This window comes from Oxyura jamaicensis, chromosome 2 (assembly GCF_011077185.1).
Source record: "Oxyura jamaicensis isolate SHBP4307 breed ruddy duck chromosome 2, BPBGC_Ojam_1.0, whole genome shotgun sequence".
Taxonomy (NCBI): domain Eukaryota; kingdom Metazoa; phylum Chordata; class Aves; order Anseriformes; family Anatidae; genus Oxyura; species Oxyura jamaicensis.
In genome coordinates, this window is record NC_048894.1 from 51,369,179 (window position 1) to 51,384,107 (window position 14,929).

General features: G+C 38.9%; 1 long non-coding RNA gene across 1 annotated transcript in view; it reads left to right on the top strand.

The window, feature by feature from the left end:
• The first annotated feature begins 997 nt into the window (after positions 1-997).
• Positions 998-14,929, top strand: part of LOC118162444 — a 42,257-nt gene continuing 28,325 nt past the window's right edge. The window contains exons 1-4 of the long non-coding RNA XR_004748454.1: positions 998-1,156; positions 2,283-2,478; positions 11,515-11,795; positions 14,320-14,444. This is a non-coding gene — a long non-coding RNA (uncharacterized LOC118162444). The remainder of the gene's footprint in view (positions 1,157-2,282; positions 2,479-11,514; positions 11,796-14,319; positions 14,445-14,929) is intronic.

Here is a 14,929-nt window from a genome sequence, read left to right on the forward strand (position 1 = left end):
CCCTGGCTAAGTCTGCATCTTTATCCACACTTAATATCTCATCACTGTGATCGAGGCTCCTCTCTGCTTGATGTCTTTCCAAGATTTCCCTGTATTTGTTTTATCCATGACAGGCTAGTGAACATCTACCAGAACGTCTATCAGAAGTTTTGGAAAGGGGAGAGTTGAACATAATCTTCAGATAAATGCATACCATGACCACAGAAAAATGGTTTCATGAACAGAAAAGTCAGGCCTGTAGCTCTGAAAAGCTCTCGATATACTCTTCTCTAGAAAATAATAAAGATGTTATCACAGAGCTGTGATTCTGTAGCATGGTGTGGAAACTCTCCCCATGGCTGTGGTGTGGAAACTCTCCCCATGGCTGTGGTGTGGAAACTTTCAGGTTTATATCTGCAGCTCGGATACCCAGCTGTATTTTGTGGCTTGGGCCAGGAATGCCCTCTAAGGTGTTATGCTGCAAGGGCTTAGCAGTATGAGTCCTCCCCAAAATTGTCAAAGAGAAGAAACAAACTGCATATTCTACCCCGATGCAGTAGAAATATACAAATAAATGTATACATCTCTGCTGGGCCACATTCACATGCACGTGTTGGTCTCTCATTGCCAGATCCTGCCATGAACTCCAGCTCTGTGTGCTGTTAGATATGGCAGAAAGAGATAGAATTTTTATCTCTGCACATGCACGTACATATTTTTGACCAGTAGCATATGGTGATGTTTGCTTAATCCATGGGAAACTCAAATACCCATACATGATGTGACATGTATTTTCTCCACAAAATGCAAACCATATTTTTATACTGGGCTGTATTTGTTACTGGATTTGTTACATTTCTGCCACATAGCTGGATAGGTACGTTTGGTATTTATTTTTTTTCTGGTTTTTGTTCCAGTAAAAAAAAAAAAAAAAAAAAAAAATTCAGAACACGTGCTTTATATCAACTGTTTCCCTGTTACTATTTATCTCTATAAACAGGGCAGAGGCAAACCCTATCCAAACAAGGAAGGAGAGGAAAATGCATTGCAAAATTGTGGATGAGTCACGTGAGTCAAAAATACATGCATAGTTATATTTTTGTCTGGAAGGCCCAGCTCAGAAGTGTGATGCCTGCATTTTAGTGCTTTGCACAGTGAGTTGGTGAGTGCACATACAGTAAGTTGAATGCATTTTGGCTGCGTCTGACTTTTTGCCTGTATGTACTTGCTGTTTGTCTAGGACTTTCACTGTTCAGGCTTCCAGATGTTCAGAAATCCCCTGCTAATATGCTGTAATAAGAGACTCCATTGGAGGGTGCTAAACTTGTTGATATTCCCTAGGAATTCAGTCCCTTATAAAATACAAAGTTTGTGTCACTTTTTATAAAGAGGAATTCCAAGCTCCCTAAGTCATATGGAAGTTCTATGCTGAGTTAAAAAAGGAGTTGGGCTTACACCCATGAAAAATCCTTTCTCCTGTGAAGATGTGGCAGTTTCATTTGCCTGTTCATCTTATAGGTTCAACTGATCAGCTGCTGTAATTTTAGCACACATTACTTGCTACCTATGGTCCATGCCAAAGACCAAATCTCTTTGTATGGTGGTGTTCCTTCACACTCGTTATGGTTAAACATTGCTGAGAGAGCCTGTACTCAGTCCTTTTTCATCTGGTTGATTTTTTTCAGTATCATGAGGAGGTATATTATTGTGTATATCTTCTAACACACTAGAATTAGACCCATCCCTATTTCACTATGGTGATAATAAATGTTACCATTATTTGTCTACACTCTAATTCTGATATGCACTGCAAAGCTAATGATGGCATAACATACTAGGTAATATCCTACACTGATGTGTCTCCAAGTGTAGAACATAACAGGCCACGTTAATCTTTCAAAAGACTCATTCCTGAGCCCTTAAAAAACAACAGCAACAACAAACAGAACAAAACAAAAGAAAACAACAAAAAAAATATGAATTTTGTGCCACATCATTGCCATGAATATCCTGTCCCAGTACCTCATTTCTTTTCATCCCTCAAAGTGATGTTATGAGGGCAAGTTCACTGATGTTTCAGGGGTGTTCAGATACTGTACTGACAGGGGCTGCATAGGTAACAGAGAGAGAGAGCAGATGTACGTTTATTAATCTGGTAAAGGATGGATAGGATGGATGTTTGGGAGCACTCAGCAGTGCTCCCAAACAAATGTCAAAGACTGTATTATCAGCATGTGTCTTATCTCTGGAATTTTGTTTTGTACTGTGCTACTTTGCTTCTTGGTTTGTGATTTGTTTTGCAGCTTCCCAGAAAAAGAGAACATTAAAAACACAAACAGCAAAAGCCTGGTAAAAGTTGTAACCAGCTCTGACTGTCCATGGTATGACAGCCAACAAATATCACCTGCTGATGATTTACAGATTCCTGGGAGATGTGGTGTTGAGTCTCAAAGAACTGGAACGAGAACAACTCACTCAACGTGCTTCTCAGGAAACAATGTAATGTATCCACCCGCTTCATGCTCTCCTAATTTAGGACATGTGTAGTGTGTAATGATGAATGGGCCAACTGGTTATATTGCTGTAAATTTCATCCTCCACCTTACAAAACACCCTTGATTGACCCCATCTTTTGTGAAAGCTCAGCCCAGGGTTTTCATTTCACCTCTTGGGAAGGAGACATCACACTAACTGTTTGCAAACATGCTTCTGCAGAGAGAAAAATGCAATGTTTTGTTGATTTTATTTCATTGGGCAGCCTTTTCAAGTGCTGTGACCCACTTTTGCGTCCCTTTAAACTGTGACCAGTATTTATTTATCGCTTTTTAAACACAGTAATTTAATTAAGAAACTAATCAGCAGTGTTGAAATGATCTTTGAACTACACCTTTATCACTGAAAGAAATTTATGAATGCATAATACAAGAAAGATTCTATTACCTAAAAAGCTTTCTACTAAAATGATTTGGCATCTGAAAAGTAAGACTTGAAATTCTGCACTAAATTTACAATATGGAGATGTGAAAATTATTTATAGACTCTGAAAGATGTTCCAAGTGAATCTGACAAGATTGTCTGGATTGTTTATTCAGAATAAAACTGTTTCAAGTTCAAAGGATTTTAGAAGTGAGTTGAGTTTTAAGGAGTCCAAAGGACAGACTGTAAAGGTAGGTACCTGTGTAACAGGTAGAGATCTAATGACATCTTGCAGGTATGTTCCAACTTTATAGATATTTAGCTTTGTTTGGGAATATAATAATAGAGCTCTTCTTAGGGCTCTCTTTTGTTAAGAGTACTACAATTCTTTCCTGTACTGCTTCCTTACTTTCTCAATATTTGTGGAAATTCATCTTCCATTGCTTAGTCTTCTAGCAAGTTCACTTGAAATATGCCAACAGGTTCAAAAGGCTTTGTTATGGAGTGAGACGATAGAAAGAGAAAAGATGACATCAAGTGCTTTCCTGAGAAAACTAAAATAAAAAGGGCATAGTGTCTGTCCCAGGAAGCATACTGTATCTCTAAAGGATGGGTAAAAGACAATAATATGGACTGAGAGGAGCAAAGTTTATTAAGGACTCATGTCTAAAAGACTGGGGAATTCTTTTAGCAAATTGATGAGGCTCCCGAGTTAAGTTTGCCACTATATTGCTGGGGTGCATTGACATGAGCTTGCTCAGAGGTATGATGCAGGAATTAATATCCTCACACACTTTCCATTGCCTTATTTCCTTTGTTATGTATTATATACTCCACATGGGCTGTGCAGAGAAAAGAGAAATAATGATGAGAATAAAGATGAGAGAAGAGGATTGCCATTTTTTTCCATAAAGAGCAGATTGCTAGAGTGTGGCATTTTTCCCACACATCTTGAATAGTTTTGAGTTTGGGCTTTTTGAAGAGTTTTTAATTAATTTATTGTTTAAGTATCTGTAATGAGGAGAAGAGCCCCTGCCACACTGATTCTAATGAGGATTGCATGTGCTCTATGTCTTTCTCATTGTGGCCTGTATCATTTAAATATCTCAACCAACATGTGCTGTGGCAGATTTCACTTATAACTGCTTAAATTAAAGCTTGTCAGTTTAGGAGCTAGGAACCCTGCAAATATTTGAGAGAGATTTGACACTCACTGCTGAAATCATTGCACTAAATATCTGGCACCAATGAGATTATTTGAGAAGGGTTAGAAATTCTTGCTGTGTCGTACAGGCTGGACATTCTGGACTTAAAGGAAAAAATAAATAAATAAATAAAAAATTCAACTTCTATGCTCATAATTAGGGTCTCCACCAGAATTTCAGCTTGTTTTTCTTCTTTTGTATTTTCTCTGAGCAGTATGTGACTGTTCAAGTTCTTCAAAGTTGCTGCTAGGAGAACAAACAGTACCAGTATCTCAGGAGTAGTTGGAGTAATAGCACGGTTTAGCTGTAAAAGGAATGGCATTTCCTTATGTTCTCATCCTGCAGAAATGCAAGGGAAGATGGTGCTGAGCTGGAAGAGTGCGATGGAACTTTGGATATTTGAACAGGAGATGAAGCCTAATTTCCCACGTGTATGTACTTTTCTTCTTACAGCTCACTGTAGCAGAACATCATACCGTGTGGAGTATGTACAGCAGTATACAGAGGCAAACACTTTTATGCTAGAAACTACTTGCTGCACTGAAGACAAAATTGAGCATTGATAAAGAGATATTACGCATCTGATTTTAATCTCAATTGGCCATTACAAAAGGGACCAGAACCCAAATAGTTCAATACCAAGACAGAATTTGCTACCAAATATGGAGTTGCTTTGTTTTCTCATGTAGGGCCAATGAATAGGGAATAGACAAGAAAAATCAATGCTGGTAGGATCATAGGATAATTCAGGTTGGAAAGCACCTTAGGAGGTCTCTAGTCCAATGTTTTGCTCCAAGCAGGATCAGCCATGAGATGAGTTTGAGGGCTTTATCCAGATGGGCTTTGAAAACCTCCAAACTTCCAAGGAAGCCCCGCAACCTCTAGGTTCCAGCACTTGACTCCTCATATGATTCCTTAAATAAGGAATATAAATGTTCCTTATAGCCAATCTGCTCTTCTGTTGTGTCTTGTCTTCCCACCATCCACCACTATGTAGAGCTTGGCTCTCTACTCTTGGTGATGTCCCCATTCAACAATAGGGTGCTCTGTTGACTCCTGACTTCTGGTAACTCAAATGCAGAGAGAAGGCCCAGCTGGTGTTCTGATGTCTAAGGTGACATAAAAGCAATTAAGTGGTGTTAAACACAGCATTTATTCTTCCAAAGTCTTGTATACTGGCCTACTCTCTGAAGCCATGGCCTACTCCTTCAGCTGCATCTCTCTTTCTAACGCATTTGTTTGTTTTTTAACTTCAGACCAGTGACTTCCCTACTGTTCAAAGATTCTAACAGTTGTGGGAAGGGAACATTTGCTTTTGATCTGCATCAAATTCTCATTTGCAATTAATTACAGGAAAAAAACATTTTTAAGGTCAGACTCCTAGCCATAATCATCTATAGTTAAATCTTCGCTGTTCTAGGCTGTATTCTTTTAATATATCTTATCTATTGTCAAACTTCATCTAAGTGGTGCTACAAGGCCTGAGCACAGTCTGCGCAGCATAGTCTCACCAGAGCCATTGGAGACGAGTATGAACTCTGGGTACTGTCCCTGCTTCCTGTGCATTCTCCGTTGTGTTAGCTTCAGTTATTGTCCCTTGCAACTGATTTACAGCTCACTGTCATGTTCAGGTCACTAGTTTTAGAGTAAGAGTAACCTGCCCCTCCTCTAACTAAGCACAGCATATGTGAAGCATATGTGAAGCTCTGTTGAGCAGAGCCGTTTATAATTTGAGTGAAGCTGCAAAGGAAGCGTTGGGCAGATCAGTGATGGGGAAGCCGGAGTTGACAGAGCTGACCCAGGTTTTTTACCACTTGAGCTTTCTTAACAGGGAATTTTGCTTGGTGTTCAAACAAAGGACAGGTCCAAGTGGATCCAGCAGAAACTATATGGAGAAGTGGGTTCATAGAATCATAGAATCATAAAATCATTTAGGCTGGAAAAGACCTCCAAGATCATCAGGTTCATCTGTTAACCTAGCACTGCCAACTCTGCCCCTAAACCATGTCCCTAAGCACCACATCTACACATCTTTTAAATACCTCCAGGGATGGTGACTCAACCACTTCCCTGGGCAGCCTGTTCCAACACTTCACAGCCCTTTCAGTGAATAAATATTTGTTAATATCCAACTTAAACCTCCCCTGGCACAACTTGAGGCCATTTCCTCTTGACCTATTGCTTGTGGCTTGGGAGAAGAAACCAACCCCCACCTCACTATAACCTCCTTTCAGGCAGCTCTAGAGAGCAATAAGGTCTCCCCTGAGCCTCCTTTTCTCTAGGCTAAGTAACCACAGCTCCCTCAGCTGCTCCTCCTAAGACTAGTTCTCTACAATCTTCACCAGCTTTGTTGCCCTTCTTTGGACATGCTTCAGCACCTTGATGTCCTACTTGTAGTGAGGGGCTCAAAACTGAACATAATACACACAGGACGCACGGGGTTTCTTCACCTTGAAGCACCGTGTCAACTTCTGATTACACTCTTCCATGCTGTGGATTAAAGAACATTATCTCCCTTTCCTACAGCTCACCCCATTTTAGTCGTGGAATCCTTGCTGTCAACCTCCTATAGCACTGGAGTGCCAAGTGTTTCAGGCAGACAGGTAAATCTTTACATTTAGGTTAAAAAAACTGACATAAGAGAGATGAAAGGACATAATGCTGCCCACTGTGCTTTGAAGAACTGCTATTTACTGTTGGCTAGGCCCTGTTAATAGAAAGCCATATGTTAATAGAAAGCCAGGGGCTCAGGAAATTCATACACTCAGTGTTCCTCTGCATTTTGTTCTCAATGACTGTATGCTATTGATTTGTGTCCTCTGGAGTTGGACACACTTTCTTCAGCTTTGATGCACATTAATTCTTATGCATAATGTGGCTTGAAGAAAAGACAAATTGTTGGGTAGTTTGGAAACCTCAGGCATATTGCCCTTTCAAGTAATGATTCTACATATGGAAGGAGGAGGAGAACATTGCTGTTAGGGCCTCTGTGACCTGTTTGAGGGTAAATAATTATTTAGAAAACCATATTTGATTTGGAACGAAAAGTCAGTTCAGAGCCCTTATGTTTGTACAGCAATCCACGGGGTTGGTCTGGGAAGCTCGTGAAGGCAGTCACAAACCAAATCCATCCCTGAACAAAACTGCCTTGATACAGGTTTTGTTTTGGAAAACAGAGAGCAAAGCAAAGCCATGTTAATTGCTGTAGGTGGAGAAAAACATCCTCCAGGCTTGTGACATTTTAAAGAAACAAAATCTTGTACATCAGATGGATCACACATGATGCTCTGTTTATTCACATGAACAATGTCTTTTTGAGGGATGGGTGTGTAAGTTCCACTAGAGTTTCCAGCACACAAAAAACTTCTTAAAATGGACTCATCTAATGTTTTATGGCATGCTGTGTAAGCCAGCAACATGGGGTTGGAAAGTCAAGAGAGGAACCTGGGAAGGCAGAGGTCACCTGGAAACTTTTATTATCTTGGATCCCCCTTTCCTGGGCTTCTGTTTCCCAATTGCAAAATGATAATAATGCCAAGATGTGATGGACAGTGTCTGCTTTATTCATCCTCAGCTGATAGGTTGGATTTCTTTTTCTTCGACAAGAAACTCCATAAGGACCAGAAGACGCTGTGCTTGCTGTTGTAAAAATGTTGCCTGAATTGAATATAAGCAGGGTTGAAGGCAAGGACTTGACCTGTGAGGATGCACTGAACCAGGAAAAAAATTGATTTATGTTATCAATTTTATGGTGACTGTGCTTGATCTAGTCAGTCCAGTTTACAATGCTTTGGGAAGTGAAGATTTCTTATTTATATTTTAGTAAAATCCAGTTCTTTGGTGTTCAAGCCCCCTTATCCTCTCTTTTAAGGGGCTGTGGATAAATGAGGTTTACATGTCATATTGGGGTCTCATGGCACAGTGGTGCTCTTTATTTGCAAGATAATTTGGGGCTCTTGGAGTGAAAAAGAATGGATTCATGATTACTTAACTGCTGAATACTTAGTTGGGCCAAGAAGCCCATTTCATGCATTCACGTGCTGTTTCTCCCTGCTGGTGAGAGAGCCTTGATGAATTCTGCAAAGATTATAAGTTAGTCCTTGAAAGTATGCTATTCTTCTCTGCTGCTATTCTTCTCCTCATACAAGCTGAAGTGGAAACATCTTCAGCCAATAAAACACTTAAAATTATCTTTCTTTGATCCCTTCTTGTTCCAGTATGTTCCTTTGCTATATCCTTTCTGATGTTGAAAGGTTTTTGGAAAAAAGTCCACCTCTGCTTTTGTGTCTCTAGAGTGAGTAGACCCTTGCTTGGTGCTGCTAAGGAACAGTTCCCAGGAGCTCCAGGTCCCAGCAAGGCATATAATTATGTAAACATAAATGGAGGGGTAACTTCCCAGGCTTTACCCAAAAGAAACACACAAAGCAAAATATGTGATATATGCCTTTTTTTTTTTTTTTTGATCCCTTTTCTGCAGATAGCACACATCATATTTAACTTAAATAGTCCCAGTTTATTAGCTCTGTTAATCTATATGTTTTATAAATGGAAATGTCACTTCTTGCCTGTTGTTACAAACATGACTATACTAAGTTCCCAAAATATGTAGGAGCCTACTCAGACACCAAGATCCCAGTAACTTGCATATGTTGACAAAGGAAATTCTGGAGGAATCTTATCATCCAAAGCAGGCTATTAATTATGAGTAACAATATTCATTTTTATTAATTATGGCTATAGAATTAGGCTGGAAGCTCTCCATGTTTTAATGTTTTAGGCAATGTTCCATGGCACTGTGACCGACATTTAGAGAAGTGGCCTGTACCTCAGAGCAAATAATTTTTATGGAATGGAAGTGGAGGGTAGAACTGAATAAGCTAGTTGCAATGGAAATACAGTCTTTCAAAACATTGGAAAAGTTAGACACTTGCAATAGCATGTGGTCTAATTTCCTGAACCTGTGAGAAAGTACATGAATTATTATATAGCTTGCTCCTGAACATGTGCTTGCTTCCTCATGTATGTAGAAAGCGAGGGTGGAATATGTGCATAAGTCAGGTACAGCATGTCTCATCCTTTCTCTTACAAGTTCAAAGAAAAAGCAGACACTGCAAATGACAAGCAGTATGCCAAAAAGTGAGCAGGAGCAACCTAGAATATGCTACATGTTTTTAAACTGGACTGGACAACAGCAAAAGTCACTTTTGCTAATAGGTAACTTTCTAATTGTTCAGTAGCTTTTATTTTGTTAAAATATTACTATTGGAAGCTTTGGAGGTTATTTTTTTTTATACTATGAACCAAAATTATTGATTTTGTGTAAGAACCATATTCATCCACTGCTCCTCTGACACAGCAGTCTTTCTCAAATTTTCCTGCATTCTTTTCACAATATTACCAAATAATTGAAGTTTGCCGAAGCTTGAAGTAGGGGTGGGCACAAATAGTGTTCAGTGGTTTTTATTATTATTATTTGAATGTTTTTTAAGGAAGAAACATATACCTAGGTTTAAAACTGGGGAGGAATCTTGGCTCATTTAAAGCAGCATTAAGGTGGTATACTGCAAACAGGTTTGTTTGCCACCTAGAAAATGTAGTGTATTCACAATTCATATTCAATTTCCTGCCTTTACATAAAAGGATTCTGGATTTCAGAGACTGATGGTGGGGTGACATTGAATACAAGATTGTGTGGCACTTTATAGAACTTTTCTTTTATTAGCAGCTCTATAATCACATTAAGTTAGACTGAAAATTTGAACTAATTCTTTCCCTTGAGGCCCAGGTTGTAATAATGGTAAAAATCTGTGAAATAGGATAAATACAATTCAATAATTATATTGATAAATAAAATGAAAATCAACTAATTGTGTCATCCACTCAGTTGCCTGCCTCCGTTGTTGCTGCCTTTCTGCATCAGCGACTGCTAAACTTTTTCTGTCACACTTCAATAAATTTAATTGTGCAGAATAAATGAGCTAATTTTTGAAGTCACAGGCTCTGTTTGCAAGATAAGGTTGGTGATTTATTGACCTCCTCTAACTCTGTAAGAGTGTCACCCTCCTTTTTACTTTGACAACCATAGGAAGGGTTTTTGTCCCCCTTCACCTACCGCCTTGCTAAATACTACTTTGTATATTTACCTTCCAAGCTCATTTTCTTGAAGTCACATGATACACCACAATAGACCAAAGATCCCTGTTTAAGTTGGTGGCTACGCAGACTATTCCAAGTGATTAGCGGAACTGTGGGGTTTTCATATTTCTTTTTAATGATATTTTTTTTTTCTGATGATTCAGGGATTTCATTTTCTGAGTTTTCAAATAGGTAGTTGCTAAAGGGAAGTACAAGAAAAGATTAATTTCCATTTTTTTCTAGAAGGGCTGATCTAATCTCATTCACGAATCATGAGCGCAAGGATGCACACTTATTTCAGTGCTCATTCGCAATGATTGTATGACAGTGAACACAGGCCAATATTAGGCATTAGACATGTCTTATTAAAACACGTCTTGCTTTTTTAACTTTTGTTTCTTTGTCTTGGATTTTGTTTTCAGGTGCTAGCTATCTCATCTGTTATGTACTGCTGCAATTGTGGCAGAAATGAGTTCACTAAACTGACATAAAGTTGTAGGAGTGAATAGTCTTCACCCCTTCTCCACCTCTTGTATTTACCATGATTGTGAGTTGGGTTTTGTTTGTTTTGTTTTGTTTTGTTTTTTAGCAAAACATTTGTATGACAGCCACAACAACCTTTTTCCATAAGTCTGTATCTTTTGCTCTGCACTTTAAATTATAGCCATGAAACAACTTATATGCATATAAAAATAGTTGATTAAGTATTGTGGTATAACACTATCTCTATTATAGCAGACAAACCAGTTGTTTGATCCCCAATATGATCCCTGAATAAAAAATCTTGGTATTCTCTTGAGTCAAAAAACCTCTTCAGAGAAAAGTGAAATCAGTGTCAACACATCAACTATTGAAAAACAAAAAAAAATGTTCTCAAAGTTATGCCTTCTCTGGCAAATAAATACTGTAAATGAAAAGAATGGGAACACTTTCTCTCTGTTATTAAATGACTACCTGTTGAGGTACATAGAGCCATGCAAACCATTTTTCCATCTCTGGGTGCACTATGCCTGTTGTTCAGAGTGTGATTAAACCTACTCTTCTCTGACTATGATGCTAGTAACATAGAAAATCAAATATATATGAAAACTATCTAGACTTTGGCAAGCTTGGCCTCCTAGAAGCACACAGAAGAAGACTTTTTATGGAGCCAGGATTTCAGTCGGGCACCTAGAACACAAACTGTAAAAAGCCTTTTTCTCATGTTTTAGTTGTTATATATTTCTGCTGTAATTTTCTTCTAAAGAAGACTTATAACCTCTTAAATATTTCCTGTCAGGTGTTGGCTAGGTGAAATGCATCCCAGGGAATTGCAGATGGAGGAATCACAACATCCCACATACAGAGCAGTCCAAACTTCTGCCAAACTCTTCACTGCGTCTTTAACTCAAAACACTTGTACTCTTTGTGATTGATGTTTGTAGAAAAAGGCAGACCTAACCCAGGAAAGTCTTCTGCAATCTGGCTCTGACTTCCTTCACACAAGAACTTATGTACAGTCATACAATTTAACAGCCTGCCCTGAGAGTTCCACATGAACCTAACACAGCATTTGATGAGGTGGTAATTGTTACTCCTCCCCATTTTCACTGTGTAGTTGGTGTTTGTGCCTTGGTTGCTGTGGGTCATTTAATGTAGACTGTCTCAGGAACCTGTGAACCTGCACCTGAGCAATTACATTGATTTTTTTTTTTTTTTTTTTGGGTGGGGGAGGGTGGAGTGGAGTGGGGTGAGGGGAGGAAGTGAGATAAAATTAAACTAAACCCAAACCAAACTTACTCTTTGGGAAAGAAACCTTTGCCAACTTTAACAGGATAAAATTCCACCAGAATGTAATACTTTATTGGGCTGTAGTGAAGTACTTTGGAGAAAGATTTCCATTTCATACAATACTTTGAGAACATGGATTGACCTTATGTTTTGCGGGCCATTATCAGTTTTCCCCTTGCCAAGCAAGCTCTAATTTCTCTGCAGATTCCTTGCACAAAGAACTAGAAGATAAATTTCATATTGAGAAGCTGGACCTTGTGAGAGGCACACAAGACTTCTGAGAATGCTAAGTCTGATTCAGACCAGCATTTTTTAATGAAGACTTCCCCTGAAGGACTGTATATTTCCTGTGAAAGAGGAAGTCAGAAAACCCTTACAGTAAAAGTAAAGCTCATTTTCCAATTCAATTTTTTTCTGATGTGACCTTCACCAGATCTTAATTTTTTAAATAGAGGAGTAGAGCATACTTTCTAATTAATCCAGATTGTGCACATTCATCATGCTCTGTAAATTATAATGCAATTCTGCCTTTCTTTATCTTTTGTTGCTGCTGGTGGTGCTCTGGTTATGTGGGTATGACTGAAAGTTGGTCTGATCTGGAAGTGACTTGGCAAAATGCTACCTTCCTGTCACTTCAAGTCTGATTTACAGAAAAAACGAAGGGTACAAGCTCTGGTGAAATATGCAGTTGGTAGATGAAGCCAACCTAATTGGTCAAATTAGGGCTCTTCATGAAGGAAACCTATTTTCTCCATTGCTGAATGTAAAGCTAAGCTGCCCAGGTGAGGAGATAAATCAGGACAGAGTACACATGGGCCTGCACAAAATCTGGTCAAATTTAGATATATTCCTCAAATACCATGCTTTTGGTTCATTCTGCTGAAGAAGTAGAAGCCAGTCCCATTACTGGGGCAATGCATGGCTAAGGGTTGAGATTTGAGATCTTTCTGTGTTCTCTGATATTTGAAAGCTAAGGTGGCAATAATAAAACCATGAAGCCCAAGTGAAAACAAATGAAAAACCACATCTAGAGAGAGAAGCCATTCTCTGTCCATGTTTCATTTGGGTTCTTGTATTGCCAGACATCTTCCAGTCCCCAGGACAGACCTGGTATGATTAGATCAGAGCATCTCCCAGTTCACAAAATGTGCTTACTGCAAGGCCATTTTTTCCTTTTTTGTTGTTGTGGGTGATGATTTATTTTTTTAGTATTGTAGTTACTTGGAGTATTTTATATAACATCAGCCACTGTGCAGATTTGTGTATTGTACTGTAATTACTTAAATAAGGGATTTTGTATGCTACAGCCAGTGATTCATGAACTGCAGGGTATCTGCAAAAACAGGCTTTCATTGGGATTATGGGATGTAAAATGCCTGAAGGTTTTTGCCTTTGATAGCAGACCTGCCGTTGCATCCGCACAGGGTTTGTCTAATAAATTGTATTAGTGCTTTCCAGCATCCTGATAACTTCCCTCCCCCAACTCCTTGTTATTCTGAAGTGTTTTGAAAGGAAACTGGTTCTCTGAGTTATTGCTGTGGCAATCACTAAAACGTATGTTCTGCATGCTTGGTGTTGGCCATGCAGTATAATAGAGAAGAAAGTTGAAAAAGCTTCTTCAGGAAGGACTTAATATTGTGATATATGCAGTGACATAATTCTGAACTAGAAATAAGGAAGCTGTGGAGGGTATAGGGAAAAGACTACAAATGAATGTTCTCAGTGTCTTCAATGCAATATAGTCACTTATCTTTTTTCAGCTTAGGGTTATGTAGCTAAATCCCCTACCTGCTTTTGGAAATAGTCTCATCCACTGAAAAAAAAATAAATAAAAATAAATAAAAATAAAAAATTGAGCTATCGTTTTATTTAAAGAATTGTTTAACTTGGCATGTCAAATAATTTCAAACCTGTGAGAAGGAAGAGCTAAACACAGGATATTTATACCTATGTATCCAATATGTAAGTCTAAAGCTTTTTCCTTCTGACATCCAGCAGGAACTAGAAAAGGGGAATCATCAATATTTTGCTTTTTTATTATTATTTTTTGGCCTGACAAAAACAACAACAAACAACCCTAATTCATTCAGGGGATAGCAGGTTTCTGTCCTTGCTGACTTTCCTGTCAGCCCATTTATGAATGTCTGCAAGCTTTGTGCCATGAAGACAGAAAAAAAGTTGTGAGTTTTAATTACAACAGGTACAGTATTTCAGACATGCTGACACTTGTTTGTATGTTGGGATCCACATGGCTGCATTTTATTTCTACAGATTGGGAAAAATCCTTGTCTTATTCGTATTTTTCAAGATCAAGATCAAGAGCTGTGCAGATAAAAGCAAAAGCAACAACAACAACAAACTACTGCTACCAACTCCCTTCCCTCTGAAGTCATCACAGCTCAGGTTAGGAAGATCAGTAAATAAAAAGTACAAGTCAGGGTGAGTAAAATTACAGTGCATGTTTGGTGCCCATCAGATCCTTCACTGTCTTTCATTCCCATGCATTAAGCGTTATGTCAGCCATTATCAGGAAGAAAATCCAACGCCTCCCAATCTCACGTTATGTCAGCCATTATCAGCAAGAAAATCCAAAGCCTCCCAATCTCCACCCTTGTTCACTTTTGGCTGCACCTATTTTGAGTTGCCTAGCGTGCAGTGAGTTGCTTTCTGCTTTAAAAACTTGCTAAAAATCTGAGGGCAGCAAGCAGGGTGCAGCTGTGTATATGGTGCTATCAAATACCACGGACAGAGCTGTATGTTTCCAGCTGAAATTCTCTGTTCAGCGAAGCTCTTTTGGGGTTAGGTGCTTTGTAAAGGTTTGGTTTGGGTTTTAAAGCCCTGCTTGCTTCCATTCTTGCTCTTCTCAGCTCTCATTTACAACACTTGGCCGTGCAAAGCCGGGGCGGGGGGGGGGGGGGGGGGGG